This window comes from Cryptomeria japonica, chromosome 3, assembly GCF_030272615.1.
Source record: "Cryptomeria japonica chromosome 3, Sugi_1.0, whole genome shotgun sequence".
Taxonomy (NCBI): domain Eukaryota; kingdom Viridiplantae; phylum Streptophyta; class Pinopsida; order Cupressales; family Cupressaceae; genus Cryptomeria; species Cryptomeria japonica.
The window spans coordinates 172,866,170-172,889,336 of NC_081407.1; the positions used below are offsets into that span (position 1 = coordinate 172,866,170).

General features: G+C 33.3%; 1 protein-coding gene across 3 annotated transcripts in view; it reads right to left on the reverse strand.

Annotated features, from left to right (window-relative positions):
- LOC131029170 (uncharacterized) overlaps window positions 1-21,956 on the reverse strand; it is a 262,261-nt gene extending 240,305 nt beyond the window's left edge. For all 3 annotated transcript variants that reach the window (XM_059218132.1, XM_059218133.1, XM_059218131.1), the window contains exon 1: window positions 21,740-21,956. The gene's annotated coding sequence lies outside the window, so the exon portion shown is untranslated. The remainder of the gene's footprint in view (window positions 1-21,739) is intronic.
- Window positions 21,957-23,167: the final 1,211 nt, after the last annotated feature.

Genomic DNA, 23,167 nt, shown 5'->3' on the forward strand with positions numbered 1-23,167 from the left:
AAGGCGATGAGGTCCACCAATTTGCAGCTGCTTGTTTGCTGATCTTAATTTTATATTGCAAATTGAACTTCGCAGCTGAGCCGCCCCCATTCATGGCTGCCTCGGGTTGCGTGCAAAGGTTTAAGACATCTAAGTTGCAGGTTTGGGGTTCTAAATTGGTCGTCCATGTCATATTTTCCATGTGCTTCAGTTTTTGTGTCATTCCGAGTTGTTTTGGGTGAGTTATGAGCATAATAGTGAATTTGGTAGTGGTTGTTTTTTGCGTGTTATGTGGACAGCAGATTGTATTTTCAGTTTAGTGGTCAATGGTGTGTTATTTCTTTATTGGTGGGTTTGAGTTTGCTAATGGTGTTAAGTTTGGAGATATTCATCAGGATTGGACAGTACTATCTCTCTTTTCTATGCATTGCATCTCTTTATTGTAAGGCTGGATAGTAGTACTAACAACCATTTCTGGATTGTAAAGCTAATCCCCGCTGAAAAGTGGAAGAGGCTGGCTTGTCGCCTACATTTGATCTTTGTAATTCTGTCCTCCCACTAAATAAGCAGTCGAGTGATATTTTGTTTGTAATGGTCCTCCCGTTGCATAAGTGGTTGAGTTGAGCTTTCTTGTAAGTGTTCAGTCCTCCCGCTGAAATATTGCGGTAGAGTGATTTGTGCTTGAGTGTGTTTTGTTTACTTGGCTGGTTTACCGCCAAGTTTCCTTGTTTTACCTGCTGAAAAGTGGAAGGGGTTGACTTGCCGCCCATTCTTGTAATAAGCATTTTCAGAAGTTGCATCTAACGATTCCTTGCCACCGTATGCTTTCACCCTCCCAGCTTGGGCTCTCGGTGATCAAAAGGTGTAGGGTTCCTTTCAACTGGTTTAGTTTTCTTATTCTAATCCCTAACGGGTGTTGGTGTGATTGTAATCTTGTTAAAAATCAGAAGAAAATTGTTGGGGATATTACATGTTCCCTACATCAACATTAAGGGGGAAAAACAAAAATGAAGGAAAGAACAAAACAAGAAAGTCAAATGCACTTACCATAAAGCGAAACCTTAAAAAGATGAAAGAAAAATGCACCCAAATGCAAGTGAGCAGCTCCACTTGAAGGAAGTAGAATGAGATTTCAATACTCTAATCAAAGGCACAAATAGGCAAGCTAAGAAGAAAACTTCTATTGCAAAACAACAACACATTTAAGAGACTCCCCTTAATATCGCAGGATAATGGAGATGCAAGAAGAGGGGAACTGGGATCTAAAAGCTCGATGCAAATGCGAAATATGTTTCTCTTGGACTTTGAGAGACACTTGTAATTGGGTCCCAAACACCCAATTACAAGTAAAATGAAATATCACCCCACTTTTTATTCAATTATTTCCAATTACAAACATCACAAAGCACCCGTTAGGGTTAGAAAAGATAATCACAACACTGTTGAAAGGCAACCCTTCCACTTTCTGATCACCAAGAGCCCAATGTGGGAAGGTGAGAGCATATGGTGATAAGGGAATCGTTAGCTTCAATAATCCACTGGAAATTACAATGCTAGGCAGCAAGCCAACCCCTTCCGCTTGTCCAGCGGGTAATAGAAATTTTAACAACAATTTGGCAGTGTAACCTGCAAATTACAATCTAGAGAGACTAAAGTAAATAACGATCACTCAACCACTTATTCAGTGGGAGGACTGAAAATGATAATAACAATCTACTCAACCACTTATTCAGCGGGAGGACAACATTACAATAAGATAAGATAGGCGGCAAAGCGAGCCTCTTCCACTTATTCAGTGGGTCTTGTGATACAATTCAGAATAAGATAGTTGATAGTACTACTAATCAGCTTTACATTACATAGCATGAATTTCAGATTAGAGAATATCACTGTCCATCGCTGCAAATGATGAGTTATGCACTCCCAAAGCTACAAAGACTAACTACTCTCAAAAACACACTACACACTTCAATTTTCAGAATCTGATATGCTAGAACAAGAAGCTGGAAAACACAGACCAGCAACACTAAACCACATTAAAATGCTCACAGCTCAATCAATACTCCACGGAATGACTCAATATTGATTGCAAATGAAAGCTAGGAGGTAGGCGATCATGCTAAGACCCACAAAATACAACATACTCACCCAAACATATTTTGCACGCATCCCAAGACAGCTCCAGCATGGTACGGCTAGGGCAGAAAGTACGATTTGCAATATAAAAATCAAGACTTCGAATTAAGTTTTGGAAAATGACATGAAGAATCGCCTAGGCTTAGGGAGAGGATGGAGCAATTAACCAGAACCAACAGGGATCCACGCAGAGACTTATGAATTAAACACACCTACAACCACACTGAAAACCAGCAACCTGCAACTCACACACTTCACACCAAAAATCAAAAAACATCAAACATAAACTCTTCAATGAACTCCATCTATTCTTCTGAGTGAAGAATGGTCTCATAGTCTCAACTAGTTGCTATCTTTCAAGCGAGAAGCTAAGCATTCAACTAAGAGGTAAGCATTCCTTGAAGCATTCAGTCGAAATTCCCGCAACACTTCGTTGCAATATTCATGGATAGTCTCAAATGAAGGCCAAGGCACTTATTTATAACTTCTTCTCCAAATCGAACTTCTTTTCCCTCCAATATGGGATTAAACAACAACATTCAAATTTCCCTTAATTTGCACTTCATTTCATTACCTCGCCAAATTGCCCAAGTAATAAAATATTTTGTTTAGCAACAAATGTATTTTCTCCCTTTACTGGCCGCCACTTTCGATGAACATTAGGCTTTATGAAATATCATTGATTTTGTCATAAAATTAAACTGCATTTTGGCTCCCCACTATGAAGGTAAAATATTTCGCCAAATTGACTTAGGATAAAAATATTATTCCTCCTCTCCAGGTCGTCCAAGTCTAAATAAAACAAATATAAGCCTTAACCATAAAAATATACCTTCTTCAATTACTGACAACTGCCAATGTTGAGCTGAGGCCAAAGTATTGAACTACATTGCTAAAAATAGCCATCTGAGTTAGAACACAGGAACCTGCCAAAAATAGTACTTCCGAAAATAGTGCTTGCTATAAATAGCATAATGCTAAAAATAGTAAGTGTTTCCAAAGTGATTTTAACCACATTCTGAGCAGCCATCACAACTTACTAAAAATAGTAAGTCCGGAAAAAGTCTTCAGATTGATTTGCATGTTATACCATTGCGAAGCTCTCAGAAAACCCAGAAAAACCTAGAGAAAAAAGTTCCCTTCGCCTCCACTTACTAAAAATAGTAAGTTTGTCGAACTTAGCTACTTGCTATGCATGTACCATCAATGCAAAGCTTTCGGAAAACCTAGAAGGAATCCAGAACCAAAACTGACAAACTCCAACATGCAAGCCATCAAAAATGCTAAAACATCCTCATAGTCCAGAATAGGCTAACGGTTAACTGAACTGATTACTGCTGAGAAGGGGACATTACATAAAAGTGATTGCAAACTTTATAAAAGGGAAAGAACTAACTTGTAATCGGATCACAAATACCCGACTACAAGTATGTTTGACTTAAAAAACAATGGACTAACTTGTAATCGGGTCTTAGAGACCCGATTACAAGTAAAGTGCTTTTACTTGTAATTGCATTCAAAAGCTCCTACAACTTGCAATGAACTACTTAAAACCTGAATTTGCATAGAAATGAAGGAAAAATATGACAGAAACCAACCAAAACTTAGGCAAAGATGACAAAAACACTAACACTTGATTGGACGCAAACAAAAATGAGTTTTTTTGCCTCGTAAAATGTGCCTTAAATAAATGAAACTATGAATTTTAAATAAAAAATCATAGGGATTGTTTTAAATTTCAAAAATTAAGACAACAGTTGGCTCTAACTGGGTAATTTCTTTCACTCGTCCTTTTAGAAAGATGAGAGAAATAGAAGCCAGATCTCTAAGTGCCTTCTTCCGACCATTGGGCTACAAAGTCGAGCGACTGAAAAATAGAAAACAAAACTTAAAGAAAAATGAAAAAGACTAAAAGAATTGGAATTTTATGTACAAAACTTATTTGGAATTTATTTGAAATAATGTTTCAGATGTCCGTTGTAAGGCAACGCAAATGGTGTTCCATCTTGGTATGCCAATAGAAAATTATTTTCACCAGTGACCTGATGAATGGTGAAAGGTCCACGCCAAAGGGTATCAAATTTCCCGTGCATCCCTTTTGGTTCTCTAAAGTAAAACATGATCACCAACCTGAAATTCTCTTTGCTTTGTCCTTTTTATCAAAAAGAACATTGACTTGCTTCTGATGCTCAGCAATCCGGTCTACCACCTGTATTCGTTGTTCCTCCAACTAAGAAAGAAACATTATTCTTTTATCTAAGGCATTTTCGAATGTCTCATCTTCAATTGCCTTCACTAACTTTAAAGTGGGAAGCTCCAAAGTAATAGGTATTTCTGCATTCGTCCCATAGAGTAGCTGAAATGGTGACATGCCAATAGCTCTTTTGGGTGTAATTCTATTTGCCCACAAAGCACCATATAGGGCCTTGTGCCAGGATCTCTAATTTTCTTACACAAGTTTGCCTATGATGGTAACCATATTTTTATTGCTTGATTATGCCTGACCATTACCTTGAGGATAATAATCAAAACAATGTGCCAAGATAATACCATAATCAAAACAGAACTAGGTTACCTCGTAAGAAGAAAAGGCAACTACATTATGACACAATTTTATGTGGGACACCAAATCTGAAAATTATATTCTCTTTGAGAAATCTACATACCACTTCTGAAGTAGCATGTTTCACTGGAATGGCCTCCACCCACTTAGTAAAGTAGTCAATTGTTGTAAGAACATAAGTAGGACCTGCACTTGAGGAGGGGTTGATGACACCAATGAAATCAATTCCCCATTGCCTAAAAGGATCTTCAATCACAACTAGCTTTAGAGGCAGTGCTGCAAGCTTTTGCTTACCTACAAATTGCTGGCACCGCACACACTTACGCACCCATCTATAAGCATCTTGAAAGAGCATTGGTAGATAATACTTTGCTCTTTAGAATCTTGTGAGCAGTAACTAGTGCAGAAAAATACCCACCACATGCCAAATTATGGAAAGATTCCAATAATCTGACTTGTTGTGCCTTATCAACACAACGGAGGAATATACTATGAAATAGCTCGTTTATACAAACCACTGTCCCAAAGAACAAAGTTTGCATCTTTGAGCTTTATATTCCTCTTTTCTTTGAATGAAAAATGGGTTGGACAATCACCATAAATCCAAAAATAGGCTATGTTTGAATACCATTCATCAATTGTACTGACGAACAATACTCTTAGAAGATCTTCTGAAACATCTTGTTCTTGTCCCTCCAGATTGTTCTCAGCAATGAGTTGACAAATTCCTTTCCCATGAACAAGCTTTGTAGGTTTGATCTCCAAAAATCATATTCTTGGATTTTAGCAATCCAATTTCCTCTCTTTGTACCAAAATCTTGCAGAGTTAGGATGGACTTGACTGCTATATAAAGAACTAGAACCAAGGTGTGGGAATTTAAAATATAGAACCTGAAATACTTTACTACCTTTACAACAGCATAAGTATTCTTTTCCATTGGGGAATATTTGAGTTCATGAGACTTCAATGGACAGCTCATGATGAAAGCGATTGGAAACTCATTCCCCTCTATATTTTTCTGCATTAAGATCGCATACATGGTATGCTCAAAGGCATAACTATACATGATGAAATCCTTTGTATAGTCTAGGCAGACCAACACAAGTGCGTGAGCTATTGCCTCCTTGATTTTGCTAAATGCAGCCTTTCCCTCTGGACTCCAATCGAAAGTAGTTTTACCTTTCATCATATTAACGATATGAAAAGTTTTCTCAGCAAAATTAGGAATAATCCTGTGCAAAAAATTGACCTTTCCAATAAAGAATGAATTGTTAGGAATTGCATGCAAAAAATATCAATTATATGCAGATAAATATTAAACACAAGAATAAAAACACAGAAATAATAACAACGAAGAGACAATATTTAACGTACTTAACCCAATCTCAGGCTACATCCACCAAATAGAGAGTCCAATATTATTATCCAGTAAATCAATAAACCAATTACAACCAACAATCCCTTGCAACTCAATTCCGCTACAAAATGCTATAAAATTCTCCTACAGAAAACCCTAACCCTTAGCCTTTATATCAAGACTTATGTCGGTTACAAAATTAGGGTTACAACATGTCAGCCAATAGCAAAATAACATCCGACGCCTTTATAAAATAATAAGTCTTTTTGGCCTCGCGAGGTGCTGCCCCTTGACCCCGCCCTGTATCGTGACAGGGAGCACGCAAGGGGCGTTGCCCCTTGACCCCACCTTGAGGACGCTGCCCCCAAACCCCCGTCGAAAAATATGAGGGGAAACCGTGCCGATAGAAGTAGGGAAAATTTAACCTCCAAGTCTGATTAGGCTCCATGTAACAACATGAACAATAATCTTACTAGCAGGTGACAAAAAATTTTGAATAAATTTGACTCTTTCTGAATCAATCTTGATCCCTTCTTTAACACGTGTCCAAGGAGTTTTCCTTCTATAACCCTAAAGATTGATTTCTTAAGGTTAAGAGAAATACCATGCTTGTGGCACCTTTCTAACACATCTTATAGGTGAAAGAGATGATTCTCACAATCTTTGGAGAAAACAGTGAGATAAACCAAGTATACAACAATATACCTATCAAAGATACCACGAAAGACTAAGTCCATGGCTCTTTGGAAGGTAGCACCTGCATTTATTAATCCAAAAGGCATCCTGAGATATGCGAATGTACCACATGGAGTAGTAAATGTAGTCTTGTGCTGATCTGATTAACTTACCTCAATTTGATTGTAATCTAAAAAGCCATCTAGCATGGACATCATTTGAGATCCTGTCACTATCTACAACACTTGATCCATTATTGGCAAAGGATAATTATCTTTTAGTGACAACTAATTGAGATTTCTAAAATCCACACAGAAACGAATTTCTCCATTCTTTTTATGCACTGGAACTATATTTGCTACCCACGTTGAATGGTGAATAGGAAAACTAATCTGAGCGTTCAGTATCTTTTGAATTTTTGATAAAATGGTACCTGAAAGTTTTGGATTATATTGTCGTTGCTTCTACCTGAAGGGCACTGCACCAGCTTTGAGAGGAATGTCATGTTGCACCTCCTTAGGATAAAATGACTTATGATCTTCATACAAAAGAACCCGAACGCTGCACTGCACAACACAAGGAGACCAAGGGTGCACACCTTGCAACATTAATGACTTGAAAAAGAATGGTGAAACTTCAATTGGGATAGGATTTTTCTTCTTGGATGGTGGGAAGTTGGTAGTTCATGAAAGAGACGATGTGGTAGTGAGGAGATCAAACTTAGCTTGTTCAGCCCAACTTGGTGCAACTTCTTGAGAACCTTCACCCTTCTTGCAGCGAACGTAATGACGAATTCCTTCTAACGTAAAGAACTAGCAACAAGCCCAAGGAAAGAAACTCTGAAAACAATAAGACACTAGACTTCAAACAAAAGCGTGAGGTTTCCGAATGCGTTTGTATCCCTAGCAAAGTTGCCAAAAACTGTTGGCTGAAAATTTTGTACACCTAGGAAGGCATGTAAAATTATGGTTTCAGCCACAACATGAGTTTAAAACTCTCCTAATTTTAAGGGAAGGCTCCCCCTTTCCTACTATTACAAATTAACTATAATATATAAATACTAATTTAATTTGGGTGGAACAACATCCTTTTCTCTTTTTCAGAAAAGATGATATTCTTTTCTCTTTTCAAAAAAGAAACTGCAACTAGAGTAACAAATACAGAAATCTAATAAATTTCAATAACAAAAAAGATGCTTATATGGAAGGAAGCGAAGTTTCCATGAAAGCACAAAATCTTATGTCACTTCCTCGGGACAGGAATATAGAATCAAAGCTCAAAGTCTTCACTTGTCTACTATCCTATCTACCTTCTAGAATGATTAGTATGATAACAATGTACAACTTACAACAGCTCAATGTATATTGATACGATGCACCTCTAGACTACTATAAATAGGAACAACTACAAGCACAAAGTCTTGTAACCTCTCTCTATTATGAACACTTAACTATGGTAGCTTAATTCTCAATACTTACGGCACAAAGTCTACAAGAAATCAGATCAAAGCTCTTTCCAACAACCTTGCTAGAATCTCAAGTATATGCAAAAAAGTATATCACTGTGACGTAAGAACACAATGGATATATGAACAAGGCTTCAACACAAAGTCTAAAACTCAAATGTCTTGTTTATATTGCTTGTGGAACCAATTTACAATTATAAAACACAAAGTCTTTGTCACTGTAAATTTCTAAAGAGTTTTCTTGCTTGCTAAAAAGATAAAAATTACAAAGAGCACCCTCCAATATATATAGGAGAAGGGCTGAGAACAAAAAGTGAGAGAAGTCCAACTAACTAAGACTTTTTTCACAACCAACTATAACTAACTATGACTTATTCCAACTTACAGTCCTATTGTCTTTCAACTTGTAATTTGTTTGCATGTAATTACAAGTTACAAGAATACAAGTAATGTGACTACTTGCAATTACGGTTTTGACATTAAATGTAATTTGTCAAAGGGAAATTACAAATGCATAATTGAAACTAATCTAAGTGTCTGAGACACGACTCTATTTACATCATCCTTTGTCTAAGAGGTCTTCATGCTGCTACAATATCCTGGAACTTGAAGTATTTGAGATTGGTGAAGGTATTTGTCCAAGAAGATCAACTTGCATCATTGATAGTTCTTATGTCCTTTGCCAATGAACTCCAACCTCATCTTCTTGCTTGGGGTAATACTGATTCTTCAGGAGAAGTTCTCTCTATGCATATGACATTGTACTCTTTTCAATTTACATCACTATTGTCATAAACATTGGCTTTTGCTCACTATCTTTACATGCATTGAGACCCCTTGCAATTGGGTCTCTAGGACCCAACTGCAAATATTGATCTTGCAAAGGAAAGTTGTGGGAATGAGAGTATGTGGAGACAAAAGACGAATTTCGAATCTTGGGAGGCAGAATGCAAGTGGATCGTAGTGAATTTGAAAAGCGGAAATGAGTGAAACACAAGTTGAAAAGGACGAAGATGCTTACACTTGCAAGCGGGTCTTGAAGACCCAAATGCAAGTAAGCATTCTTGTATGATAGGCACCAACTTGCAATCGGGGTTTTGAAACCCGATTGCAAGTGTGAAAGTTTACAAGCTAGGCACAAACTTGCAATTGGGTTTTGAAACCCCGATTGCAAGTTAGGACATCAATAAGCTCATACAATGGTGGCTTGCAATCAAGTCTTGAAACCCCGTTTGAAAGTGCAATATGTGTTTCATTATGAATTTTGAAAACATACTTGTAATCAGGTCCTAGAAACCCTATTACAAGTAGAACAAACTTTATAACAATGTGTTGACTTATAATCGAGTTTCTAGAACCCAATTACAAGTAAAATTCCTACTTGCAATGACAGCAAAAAGTTCCTACTTGCAATGACAGGAATAAGTTCCTACTTGCAATGACAGCAATAAGTTCCTACTTGCAATAGCTGCAAAAAGTTCCTACTTGCAATGACAACAAAAAGTTCCTACTTGCAATGACAACAAAAAGTTCCTACTTGCAATGAAGAACTCAAAACCCGAAATTGAACAAAAAGCAAGGAAAATGAAAACAAAAGCCAACCAAAACTTGGACAATGACGACAAATACACCTACCAATGATTTGACATTAACAAATACGAGTTTTAAACCTCATTAAACATGCCTTGGAGAAGAAAACTACAAATTTTGAGTAAAAATTGGTAGGGGTTGTCTATTTTTGAAAATTCAAAAATTGAGACAATAGGTTCCTTCTAAGGTCTCCTATTTAAAGGTGGAAAAACTCCTAAAAGATTTTCTCTAGGCTTCTAGATAAGTTCATCATGGTTTTCACTGTGCGGCTTAGGAATTTTTCTATTTACCATGTGAGTCTAGTGGTCTTGGCTCAATTTATATCAATCAACAAGGCCTAGCTTAAGGAACTAAGTGGATAACCAAGGTGCTTATTGGCCGCGAAGCCTAAAAAATCTTGGTTAGCCCTTGTATCTACTCTATCTTTCCTAATGGACAACCATCCTAGAAAGGCCTTAGCCCTGATACTTTACTCACTATGAAAGAACCTATCCAAATCCAAGGCACTTTCGTTATCAAAATCATTTGGAAAGCCTAAGAGGATCTCAAGCCCTACATTCTTTTGAATGGAGACGATTTTTGCAATAGATTGTCTATGAATCAATACTCCACTTGGTGGTCCCACTTATTCAACACTTAATGGAGGACTTTTGCTCTCTCGCCTTGGACCAATGCCTTGTGTCTTTAAAAAAGGCATCAAGAATTTTCTAGATTTTATTAATCTTGCAACCAAGAATATCCTTCCTTGGCCAAACTTTAAGGTGAAATTCCGACTTTTTAGGCAAGATCGAGAGGTCCACCAATTGACTCTTGATCCTATTCCCCCTTCAGCCTTACAGAAACTATGAGTGTGTTGCATCAAACCATGGTAGAAATACTAGAAGTGGTATACACACATTCCTTTTCAAAGTTACAAGCCAGCTGAAGGTTATTTTTGGATATCACCCCATCTTTAGATGGTGGACCAGCTCAATTCCTGCTAGCAATTACAGTCCTCCCAAGGGCTATGAAAAAAAAGAATTCAATGGAGTTGGGAAGCTATTCTTGAACCTTATCTAGTTCATTTTTCTTGGTGTCTTCTTTACCAAGGTCTCCCCATAGGGTCCCAACTGACCCATATGGTCATTCCTAATCCCAATTGCACTTTTTGTGGCCAAATTGAATTAATTGAAACACCTCTTGCAGTTTTGTCCACGAACCCAACAAGTCTAGAACTGGATACATGACTTCAATCCTTTCAGACCTAATCCATTCTCATTGCACATGGTTTTAATTGAGGACTAGTGTTGCCTTCCTCACAAGTTCTCTCAAAAATGGCACACTTTCAAGATGAAGATAATGTTGAGAATTTGGAAAGAAAAAATGCAGCTTCATTCAAGAGCAATTCTACTGAGGAATGTTTCTCTTTGTATATAAACCCATGATTTGTTTTAATGTGCTTATGCAAATTCAAGTGCAAGTTAAGTTGCACTTGAGGTTACTCATTTATAAGAGCTTTTAGACCACTAGGGGAACGCTCCTTGCACTATTGCCTAAGTTCCTTCTGACTCCACTTCTCGTGGGCATCAGCATGGGCACAACTACTCCTTCAAATGAGACAATCTTCGCAACCTTGGATCTCGTTCTTTCTATCCAGCTCCTCAGAACCTCAAGGACTCTATTGCTCGTGGAGGATGGTCTTTGCCTTCATTTCCGCTATTCTTGAGGTGGGACACTAACTAGCCTGACACCAACAAATTTCCCCATATACCACTTTCCATATATCTAATCCGCACTCAACTACTATCGGAGGAAAGTGCAAAAGACAACATGCTCTCACTAGTTGGGAGCCTATTGATCATTGCAACCCTGGAGATGTGTGGGGAAAACCAAATGACAACGATCGTCCTCCAAGTGTTAATTTAGCGAATTAGGTTTCTTTTGGGCTAGGCCCATTGTTATTTTATATGTTATCAAGACTTGGTCCTTATGTGTGGACTCATGGGTGTGCCTTTTTACCACCTCTCTTTTTTTGTGAGTACTATACTATTGTCTTTATATTAATGCAAAGTTAAATAGAAAACATTCATCAAGAAAAATATCTACTATAAATATTGAAAACTAAGGAGAAATTATAATGTGATATGCAAATAGCTTAACAATGTCTATAGCATATAGATCTTATTAGACATTTGAATTGGACTTCAAAAATAGATTAGCTTGTGACCATAGGGTTTAACTATATAAATTTGTTAAAAATGTTCACCCTCCAATAATCAATCTTGAAGAATAATTTTCAGAACAACTAATTTAGTAGGTACAATTATCAAAAGAAAACTCAATTGAGTGTCTTATTTCCATTTAGATCTCTAAAGAAATGATCTTGACACTGCATAAGATATGCATCACTTCCATATTAGAGAACTTTTTCATGCAATTACTAGAAATGATTTGTAGAATGAAGCAAAAGACATATGGTGGACCCCGCAACAAGAAACCCCATCCTCTTTTGATAGCTATAACATCTCATAATGATAATGTAGCTTTGTAAAAGGTTCTTGGGACAGGCATTGTCAGCTTCTATTTTTTATAATCCTCCATTTTCACTTTATCAATCTACATAGTTATTACTTTAGACTAGTGTTCTTGGATCTCTAGAATAGTTTAATGCTATAAATAGGCTCACTTTGAAGTCATTTGACATCAAAAAATTTAGAGCTAAATATTGAGTCTAAAAGTAAATAAGAGAGTTTATCTTCTTCCCTTGTGTGTTGTGCATTCTTACGAACAAAAACTTATCTTCATGCATGTAAAAGGTTCTACAAAACTTGATATTTTAAGATAATAGTGTGAAGCAATTTATTTGTATCAAAGCCATTTTGTCTCAAAGGTTGTGCAACTACCTATGGTAGACAAACAACAATGGATATTGTAGGTCAAATGGCTAAAACTTCACACTGCTACATTCAAATATAAAACTTACAAGGCCTTCTTACATGCGTGAAGATAGGTTTTTGTTGGTTCTCAAAGATTTTACAATGTATGAAAGAAGAGCATATATCATCTTCTTTACTTTGGAATCTATAAAAATCTTAAACCCTGATATGGTAGAAACCTAATTATAGTCGAACTATAAAAAAGTAACTTACAATCAGCAACCTTTTATAATAAATAGTGTTATCTAGTATAGATTAAGGAAATAGCTCTATAATGCCATTCAAAAGATTATAATTTATGATCATACTTTTCTTTTACCTTTTCTTTTTAAAATTTTTGTTGAACATGAGTGCATTGTAGTAGAGAAGATCTCTAGAAAAGTTCATAAAACAAAATTCTTCCTTTACATTATCCTTACCCTATTTGCATATGTTTCCACACACTCACCATTATTAACCCATTTATTGCGCCTATCTTCGCATCATTATCCATACATTCATTCGCTACATTAAGATTTTTATCTTCCTATCTTGGGACATTTTTACAGTGTGTGAGTTCAATGTCCAACATGTGAGTTTAATCCCACACCCTACACAATTGACCCCAAAATCAAAATTTCAAATTGTCCGCTTTCACCCTTTCTAACTAGTTTTATTAGGAGACAACAAAGAACACACTTGTGGGATTATTCACTATATGTCTTGGTATTCAAATATATTTATTTGTCAAACTAATCTTATATAAAAATTAAGAAAAAATAAGCACTCATTCTAGGAACACTTCGATTCAAAACTTGAAGCAAAAATATTTGCATTAGAATCAAGACCCATCTACATCTAGGACACTAACATGTTTGAGAGTGATGTCTTCAATATTCAGACCTAAGGCCATAAAGCTAACATATTAAAACATTGACTAAAGAGAACTTGACCCTCACAATCTAGTAGCTTCTCCAAGCTATTTATAAATACTATCAATCTTTATGAGACTTCAATAATTGAGGAGAAAAGAGTTATAGAAGTATACAATTAACCAAATTCACTTATTAGGTCACTTACATGTGGCTCGTGATCAACTACATGAGATATGAATTTATCTATAGGATTCGAGTAGCCCCCCCCATAAATTGCAATGTGCATCGAGTAAAATTTTCCACGTGATCGGTGACATTGGCGTGACACACCCTCCACTATCACACAGGTTGGGGGGAGACTAGACCTCAATACAAAAAAATTAGAATCTTTATCAAGAGAAATAATTTTTTGACATTAATCGATCAATATTCGTCGTGTCCCCACCACTACAATACCAATATTTATGAGAACGTGGAATAACCCCTCAAATGTTGTAATAGTGAAGGTTATGTTATCAATGTCAATCACTCAATAGTATCACTCAAACCTATCTAATTTTAAAATAATGATTTATAGTCATAGCTCACTTTTGAAGGGGCTATCTTATGACTTTCCAATTATGAATTGGGTACTTTCAGCATCCACCCATGGATGTTAGATAAAGGGGAAAAAAAGTATATTGATTCTATGATAATATGTATCAAGTTGTATATATAAAAACTCATACAGTAAATATGTACTTAAAAGAATGTAAACATTGAAAGATTTAAAATATAAAAATTTATTGAAATAGATATGAGAGAACCCAAAAATTAATGGTGTTAATATTTTATAATTATTATTATGATATAAAATTATTATAAATTATGATCACTTAGAGATTTCAAGAAGAGAATAATAGAATAAAGTTTTGAAATAGATGTAATAAAAGTAAAGATTGATAGTATTGATATTTTATAGTTCCATATAATATAAAATTGATATAAATTATGATCATTTAGACAAAAACAAAAACATATTATTATTTTAAAAATGTCATAGAAATCTTCAAAAAAATTGTATTTTTAATGGGTTAATAAAAAATTTAATACAAATGGAAATCTTATTGTTTCTCTTTGAATTTTTTTTTTTCAATTTACTAATCCTAAAAAATTATTTACTTTTTTATACTAATCTCATAGAACTTTTCTCTAATTCTAAATATCAACAATAGTATTAATTGGCTAACAAATCTAATGTATTTGTTCAACGCCTTAAAAGGTGCCTCATCAAACCAAAAAAAACAAAAAAAACATTAATATAATACTTAAATATGTTTAATATATAATTAAACTCAATATATAATGTTATAATAAAATGATATATTATATACTACATAATATAATAAATTAATATAATATATGCAATAATAATATTATTATTATATTAATATATAATACAATTATTGCATAATTAATATAATATATGTAGTAATAATCAATATATTATAATATTAATATATAATACAGTTATTGTATAATATTTTAGTTATGCACTTCTTTCAAAAGTTACAATTTTCAATATTATCAAAAAACTCATATGACTTATAGATTGAACTAATTTTTTAATAAATTTTTATTAAAAAAAAATGCATCTAAATTTCGAAAAAAAATCTTAATATGTGATTAGTTGAAATTATTTTTTTTAATAACTGATTGCTTTTTCACGTACAAGTTTCTTTTTAATTTAATTTTAAAAATATATTTTTAAAAATTTAGTGAATATGAAATGATTTGCATGAAAAAAATATAAATTTAGATTTAAAAACATAATTTTTTAAATTAATAATTTCTTTTTAATCTAAATTTAAAAATATAAGTTTTTACATTTAATAAATAATAATAGGAAGTTGCTTTTTAATTTAGATTTGTTTTTTTTAATCTAGATTTAAAAATATTTTTTTATTTAATAAATAATAATAATAAGAAGAAGAAGTTTTTAAATTTAGATTTTTAAATTATCAACCCATTAAAATGACATGGATAAGAAAGTGGATAGGTTGCCAGTTATTTTCCTTTTCAAAAAATTTAAATATCATGGTTAAAGATAAATTTTATATATTATTATTCCATGTCCCTATACAATTTTTTTTCCATCTTTTTTATTTGTTTTCAATTTTTTTCCAAAATTAATGTGACAAATTATTATTAAAGATTTCTTTTAATAATACAAAATTTGACATTCAAAATAAGTTAATATTTAATATTTTTAATTTAAAAGAATTATAAAATTTATAAAAATTGAATACTTTTAATTGAGAAGAATTATAAGATTTTAGAAATGTTTGATTTGAATCACAAAATTTATAAGTTAAACCCATCATATTAATATCAATTGATTCAATAGCTCTTACCTCATTAAACCCATCATATTAAGTCATGAGGGAAATAGCTCTTACCTCATTAAACCCATCATACTAAGTCGTGAGAGAAATTTAGAAAGATGTTTTATCAGTTTGACAGAAAGGATCTCTATGTTCAATACATAATTTCAATGACGTCTTCTAATCTTCAATGATAATTCATTTTGTTATAGAATAAACAATTACTACAACTTCATCTTTTAATATGCTCTATATAAGTCTTATCTAAAAGATGTTTAGAAACATCTATGTTTTAATCAATTTAACATATATAAGTGAAATAAAATAGATGTCTCCCAAAATATTATCTTGAAGTCTTTTATATGAAAAAATATGTTAATTTAATTTTCATAAATATAATAATAAATTAAATAATTAAATAATTAAATAAAATTTAAAAAATACTTATAATTTCTTAAATCTAATCTTCTATTTCTATATAAAATCAAGATTATTATTTATAAATAAAAAACTCAAAATAACAAAATAAAATAAAAAGTTACCATATTCTAAATATTTTATAGTAATTACCTATTGTATAGATATTAGAAATATCAATCATTGAGATCACTTAAGCTTACAAAAAAACTGCTTATCATACAAAGAAAAAGAAAATAAAAAACAAGCATCAAAATCAATTCATGTGTTTCACTTTCATCAAATATATTTATGATTTCTTTGATATGATTCTGACTTTTTTTTCAAGTTGGTTCTCAAAATTTAAATCAAGTTATTTTAATTCTATTAATTTCATGTTGTTCATGTGTGGGCATTACTGATTAAGAATTTTATATCATTCAGGAATAACTTTTAGCTACTTAAGCACTAGCTTTTAGGGTGAAGTCTCTAAGGAGAATTTATTCGGTAAGTTGAAGGCTTATTCTTTATGATGTCAAGGCTTTGCATCCAGCAAGACTTGATCTTTAGTGGAACCATTTAATTTCACCACTAGATCAAGAACCCATCAACTAAAAACAGATTTTAGTTTAAATGTCCTCTACTTTTAGATTTTATATAAATGAACTCTCACTTCCACTCTGGTGTGATGTAAAATGCCTCTTGCCCTAATTACTAAAAATTAATTAAAATTATTTCATTTCATATTAGAAAGTTTTAACATCACACCACTCCCAATTTTTTTACAGCAACTTACTTGACAAGTTCCCTGCTTATAACTAAGATTTCAGTACTACATCATCAAGTATGTTGCCACATCAGCATGCTTTTTGCCAAGGTGTCCAAAACAGCCCCCAAAAATGTGAGATCAATAGACGTGCAAAAGAGGCCCCTATACTTGTACAACTGATGTGACATCACATGATTGATTGCTTGTTTAACGCCTTTAGACTCTTGAACTCTACACAAAAGGTGCTAAAAATTGAAAAGGAATCAAAAGCAGAATCGTGAGTGTGACTCAAAATTTACAAATGGCATTGGAGTTGCTTGGCAATGGTAACACAGAGATAGAATAGCAGGTGAGAGGATATACTAGCAGAATTAAGCACCCCTATTTTTACCACCAGTCCTTTTGCAAACCAGAACTGTTTCAAGAGGGCTATGCAGGCAGTCACTTACCTTCTCAAACTAAAAATCAATTTGAAAGTAAACAAAATGGGGGAGCCAGAGACTATCCCACCATACTTTTCTATTGTTCAATATAATCCAGCATCAAAAGCAAATAGTGCTTTTCTACTGCCAGAAGCTAAAATATAACGTAACTGTGCCTACTATTGGAAAGAAGCCCTTTTGTGGAGTCCGAATGCTAAAACAATAATTATATCTTCTACATATTAGGGGAAGCTAGCTGTAATCCCATGGGCGAGGAATCATGAGAAAGATATCTTAAAACAAACACTGTCATCTAACTTTAATTTTTGTTTATTTTGCCAGAATCCATAAATGATTATGGAACCCATTTTACAGACAATTTATCATGACATTTTGCCCACGAATGTATATCAAAATGAATCTGCCAAAGAAAACACATAGCAGTGGGCGTGAGCTTACCTGCAATTGTCGCACAGCATAAATGATATCTGCTAGAATTAAGAATAAAAAAAGTTTAAAAAGGTGCTCAGACAGCCATCATTGAGTACAAAATTTCGAGATAAACGTCCACCATTGAGCTCTCAATACTCTGCATTTTCTAATATAATTCTCTATATATAAAATGGGAAGAGCTTGGTGTTTCGTAAGGCGGGCCCACCGTAAAGAGCCGGTAAATTAGCGAATATTGGTTGGGAAGTATGTCTATCAAATTGAGCTTTATTGTGCGGGAAAAAAAAGCAGCGCCAAGCGAATGCAGTGGTGGTTTATAGGCTATTTTTGGTCTCGTGGACTTAAAATTCATTTCTTTCTTTCTTATCAAAGACGTCTTCAAGACTTCTGAAATGACTCACAATGATGACAAATGTTGTAGCAAACTTTTAATTTTGTAATTTTCTTTGAATAACTCAAAGCTTTTATTGAAGCTTATGAAATCAGGTAATCTGGGATTTGAGAGTTGAGCTGTTCGGTAACACCCAGCAGATTATGTTCATCTTTAAATTAACTGTCAATTTTCTAGTATGAATTTTGATAAAAAATTGTTATTTTTGTTATGTATTCTTTTTAGACAAAGTTGTAAAGATTTTGTTTTTAGAGTGTTAGTATAATTGATTCATATGTCATATATTTCATAATATAGATAAAGTTGTCAAAGATTTTGTTTTTTTAGAGTTTCGTATAATTGATTTATATGTCATATATTCCATGATATAATGTCATTTTGCTTTTAATGATCTTTAGTGTTTTCCACCTTCTTAAAGATGACGTGAACTAATTCTTATTAACTGGACTATTTGCATTTTTAGTTTTTCATGTTATATCCACACCTACATAATACATTTACTCTTTGCATTTTTAGTTTTTCATGTTATATCCACACCTACATAATGCATTTACTCACTATCATTAGAAAATGGAAATGACATGACACCCACACTATGTTAAGTCAAAGAAGAATAGTGATATGAAATTAATTGATGTAATTAATCACCTATGACTGTAAACTAGTTCTTAGCTAGGGCATTAGCAAGTTAGTTTTTAATTTTATATGGGCTCTTTTTAATTTTTTTGCTCATGATCATAAGGAAATGTCATGATACCCACTCTAATATAATTCAAAGAAGTGAACTAGTACGAGAAATTAATTAATATATAAGAATTGAGTTTAATTGTTGAGAAGTTCTAATAGAAAATCAAGAATTCAAATTTCAAATTAGACTATGGATTTTAAGTTTGTGATGAATGTATCTCAAGTTGCTTAAGGATCTAGAACTAGATCTAGATCATGTCTAGGATCTCAAACATATGATCTCCCTAGTATGATCTATAGTCTAATGTTAAACTTCAAAACTTAAACGCAGTGCTTGCAACTAAATATATCCACATCTAGAAGGGGTGATGGTAAAAAACACTTTTGAAAATATATTGTAAAATTATATAAATATCTTATTGTTTGAAAACAAATTTAATGAACACTACTTCTCATAAATACAAATTTTTAATTCTACCTTTCACTTTCATTTCTGTTTTCTAATTTTTTTTTTAACATTGACATCAATATCAAAATATAAATAATAATATTTTTCCTTATTTACACAAATTTCATTTTTTCCTTCCCCTGCTCTAATTCTGCTCCATTTTAAAATATTCCTATATTAAACTGCATCTTTGTCAGTATACTTGTTTTCCCTGTACCCTTGCCTTGGTTGAAACTTTTCCACCTCTAATTTCGTATATAAACCTTGCTCTGCAAGGGAAAACATTCCTAAAGTTTGCAGCCCTTAAAATGCTCGCAGGTTTCCAAACCACTCTTGCTCACGACACTGTTCATGACTGTTTGCGACACCCTTAAGATTGTTCATGACCGTTTCTGTCATTGTTCAAAGTTGCTTATGTTTGTTCAAGGTAGCGTTTAACATTGTCTATTACCATCCATGCCTGCAACACCTTCACTACAACCTACGAAATGAAATCTTCTCATTTTTATTTGCGTCCTTTTTCTAAGAATTCACCCACCACGTCATTATAAGTTGCTCTCAAATCCCACTTCTTTCATTTTTTTTCTCATCGAGAATTTAGGCTTTCTAGAGCTTTGGGTTTCTAATATTTTTCTTTCATGATTGTTTAACAGAATGATGATTTTCAATTTAGATATATATTATTACAATCTATAATGTAAAAGCTAAGCTAAGATACCAAAATCTATATAATCTCTGTTTCCATAAAAAAAAATATTAGAAATATTATTATAGTCAGTATATACAATGGGTATGATTCACATTTATAAATAAAGATGCCACCAATTGAACTACTATATCTAATGCTTAGCAAGCTTAAACCCTATAAATCACTGAGGAAAAATAAACATGCAATTGTTTTTATTTTTCATCCCTCTTTATCAGATTTTATTCAATTGCTAATAAATAAGTGTTGTAGATAGGGTAAATATTCTTTATGAATTGGCCGTGCCACAAACCACTCTAATATTATATGCTTTAACATGTATATCAAAAGGAAGAGCTTCTTCCATATATCAATGGAGATATCAAAGAGATGAGCATATCAAGAGGTTTTGTATATTTGTCTAATAACAAAGAAAAAGAAATCTTTTAAAGTGATAATGAACCAATCCATTTCCATTGATAACAAATTTAATTCAATTACTTCAATTGTTGTATAATACTAATTAAGGAATGGGGAGAAGACCTAATTAGAATGATCCAGGCAACTTGAAAATATTCTCATCTTCAATTATTTGTAATTTGATATTTGTGATATAGACACAACCAAATGAACCACAATAAAATGTAAAAAGTAAATCTAGAAACATGAAAATTTTAAGAAATTGATCTGATAAGAGCCTTGATTGATGGTGAAGTACTCAACACATACAAGTTTGAACACAATGGAAAAGCACAACAGAAGTTAGAGGGTTTGTATGATTTTTATTCAGAATTAAAGAGCATACAGTTACAATTGAAGTTATTCAAACTTGAATTGAAATATGGTACTGTAATAATTCTAGTTTCAAAAATTGAAACAATCTTGAATATAATATTGAAGTTATTGAGCATACTAAAATAGAAATCATTCACTTCAATTATTAGAAGTTAAATTTTGATAAATAAAATTGGAGCTGTTTATTTTTCATACAAAACAGCACTTGATCAAAAATGCAAAATCTGTAAATCAAAATAGATTTTTATGCGATTTCTACTGATTTGATCCTCTTAATCTATCTTTTCAATGCTGTTTTACAGCAAAAAAAATCAACTGAAAAACAATTATATTAGATGAATTTTATATTTTTGATCAAATGCTATTTTGTTCGAAAAACAGCTATTCCCATAAAATTCAAAACAAATTTTCCTTAATATACTGAATCAAAAACCAATTTGAAAGCACGTAAGCCTATCAGCTGATGGGGGAGCCAGCGACCATCCCATCATACTCCTCCATCGTTCAATATAATCTTGTGTTGCATACTGTTGGAAATAAGTCCCTTTGTGAAGTTAAGAAGGTTAAAACATTAATTCAGGGCAAACTGTCTGTAATACTATCGGCGAGAAATCATGAGAAAGAAAGTTGTCTTAAAACAAACCATGACATCTAATTCTAATTTTATTTTTTCGATGGCAATCCTCACATGATTATGGAACCCGTTTTACTAACAATCTATCACATGACATTTTGCCTCCGTACACATATGAAAATGAATCTGCTAAAGAAAATACACAGCAGTAGAAGTGCGCTTACCTGCAATTGTGGCACAGCATAGATTAGATGATATCTACCAGTATGGAGAGTAGAAACATTAAAAAGGATGCTCAGGTAACCATCGTACAGTAGTAAACTTCCAGTTAAACGTCCGCCATTGAGCTCTCAATACTCTGCATTTTTCAATATAATTCCATCTATATAAAATGTTGGATGGAGGAAGTCGGTCGAGTAAAGCTTTGTACTAAAAGAAAAGGAAGCCGCCCAGAAAAGAAAGTAAAGAGAGGCGTTGCGAATTCAGAGGTGGTCCATAGATGAAGGACGTACTTAATGAGTTTGAAGTGACTGACATCGATGGCAAATGTTCCATCAAACTTTTATCGAGATCGTCGCTGTGGATTATGCACGCTTTTTCCTCTGTTTTACTTAATTTATCTGTTTTCATTGCAGACGAACGAGGTCTATCTCTAACTCCAAGAAATTAACATCACACCTTACCTTAATTTTAGGAAGCCAAGAAGTGATGACAACAATTCGAATTCAACATTAACTTATAGGAGTGCAGGTATGAAAAAAAATGATAAGAAAAGTAAGAGAGAGAGGGGAATCTATGGACGGGGATTTATTAGCTAAAAGAGTAGGGGAAGAGCATCGATAGATAACATAGTTCCAATAACCGTCACCTTATTGTCATGTTGACCCCCCAATAGTCATCATAGTGAAAACACCATTAATAAATTTGTTCTGTACCAATAGCCGATCATTTTTCGTAATTAATTGGTCCATTTGTGCACAACTATTGGAACATTTGTCTCATTTGTGCACAACTATTGGAACATTTGTGCACCACTATTGGGACATTTGTCAACAAGTACTAGCGATTTTGAGTTGACAGTTACTGGAACATCTTTAGTTAGGTATCAGGCGACACTTTGAAATGTGTACTTTTTGACCTTTGTGTGCATAACTGATTCCATAGCATGCATCATTACTACCCAGAAGTCAGATCAATAGCTATAAGCAGTTAAGTCGCATACAAAGACAACTAAAAAAAAAAAAATCAAAATCCGATATACCGTTTAGGATCTGTGGGTGCGCGAAGTTGGCTATGACGGCTAATGGTGTTCTTCCCCTAGAAGTTTTTCATAATTTTGCAAAAATTTAAAATCACTCTTATTTATTTAGAACAATTTATTTGACAAGTTTCTTACTTATAATTAAGGTCGTAGGATTATGATAGATATCATTAATCTGTTTTTGGTCTTTTTGTTTTTCTATATAGGTTTAGGAATTTTAGTTCATTTTTGGCTTCACTGAGTGTTGGTTCCATGCTAAGATACAATTATACATATTGGTGGAAAATCGTTGTGCAAAGAACTGAAAACAAGTATGAAACGATTGAAAGCCAATGGGAAGATGAATGATTGAAAAATTAGAGAAAGGAGAGATAGACGCAGAGAGGAAAGA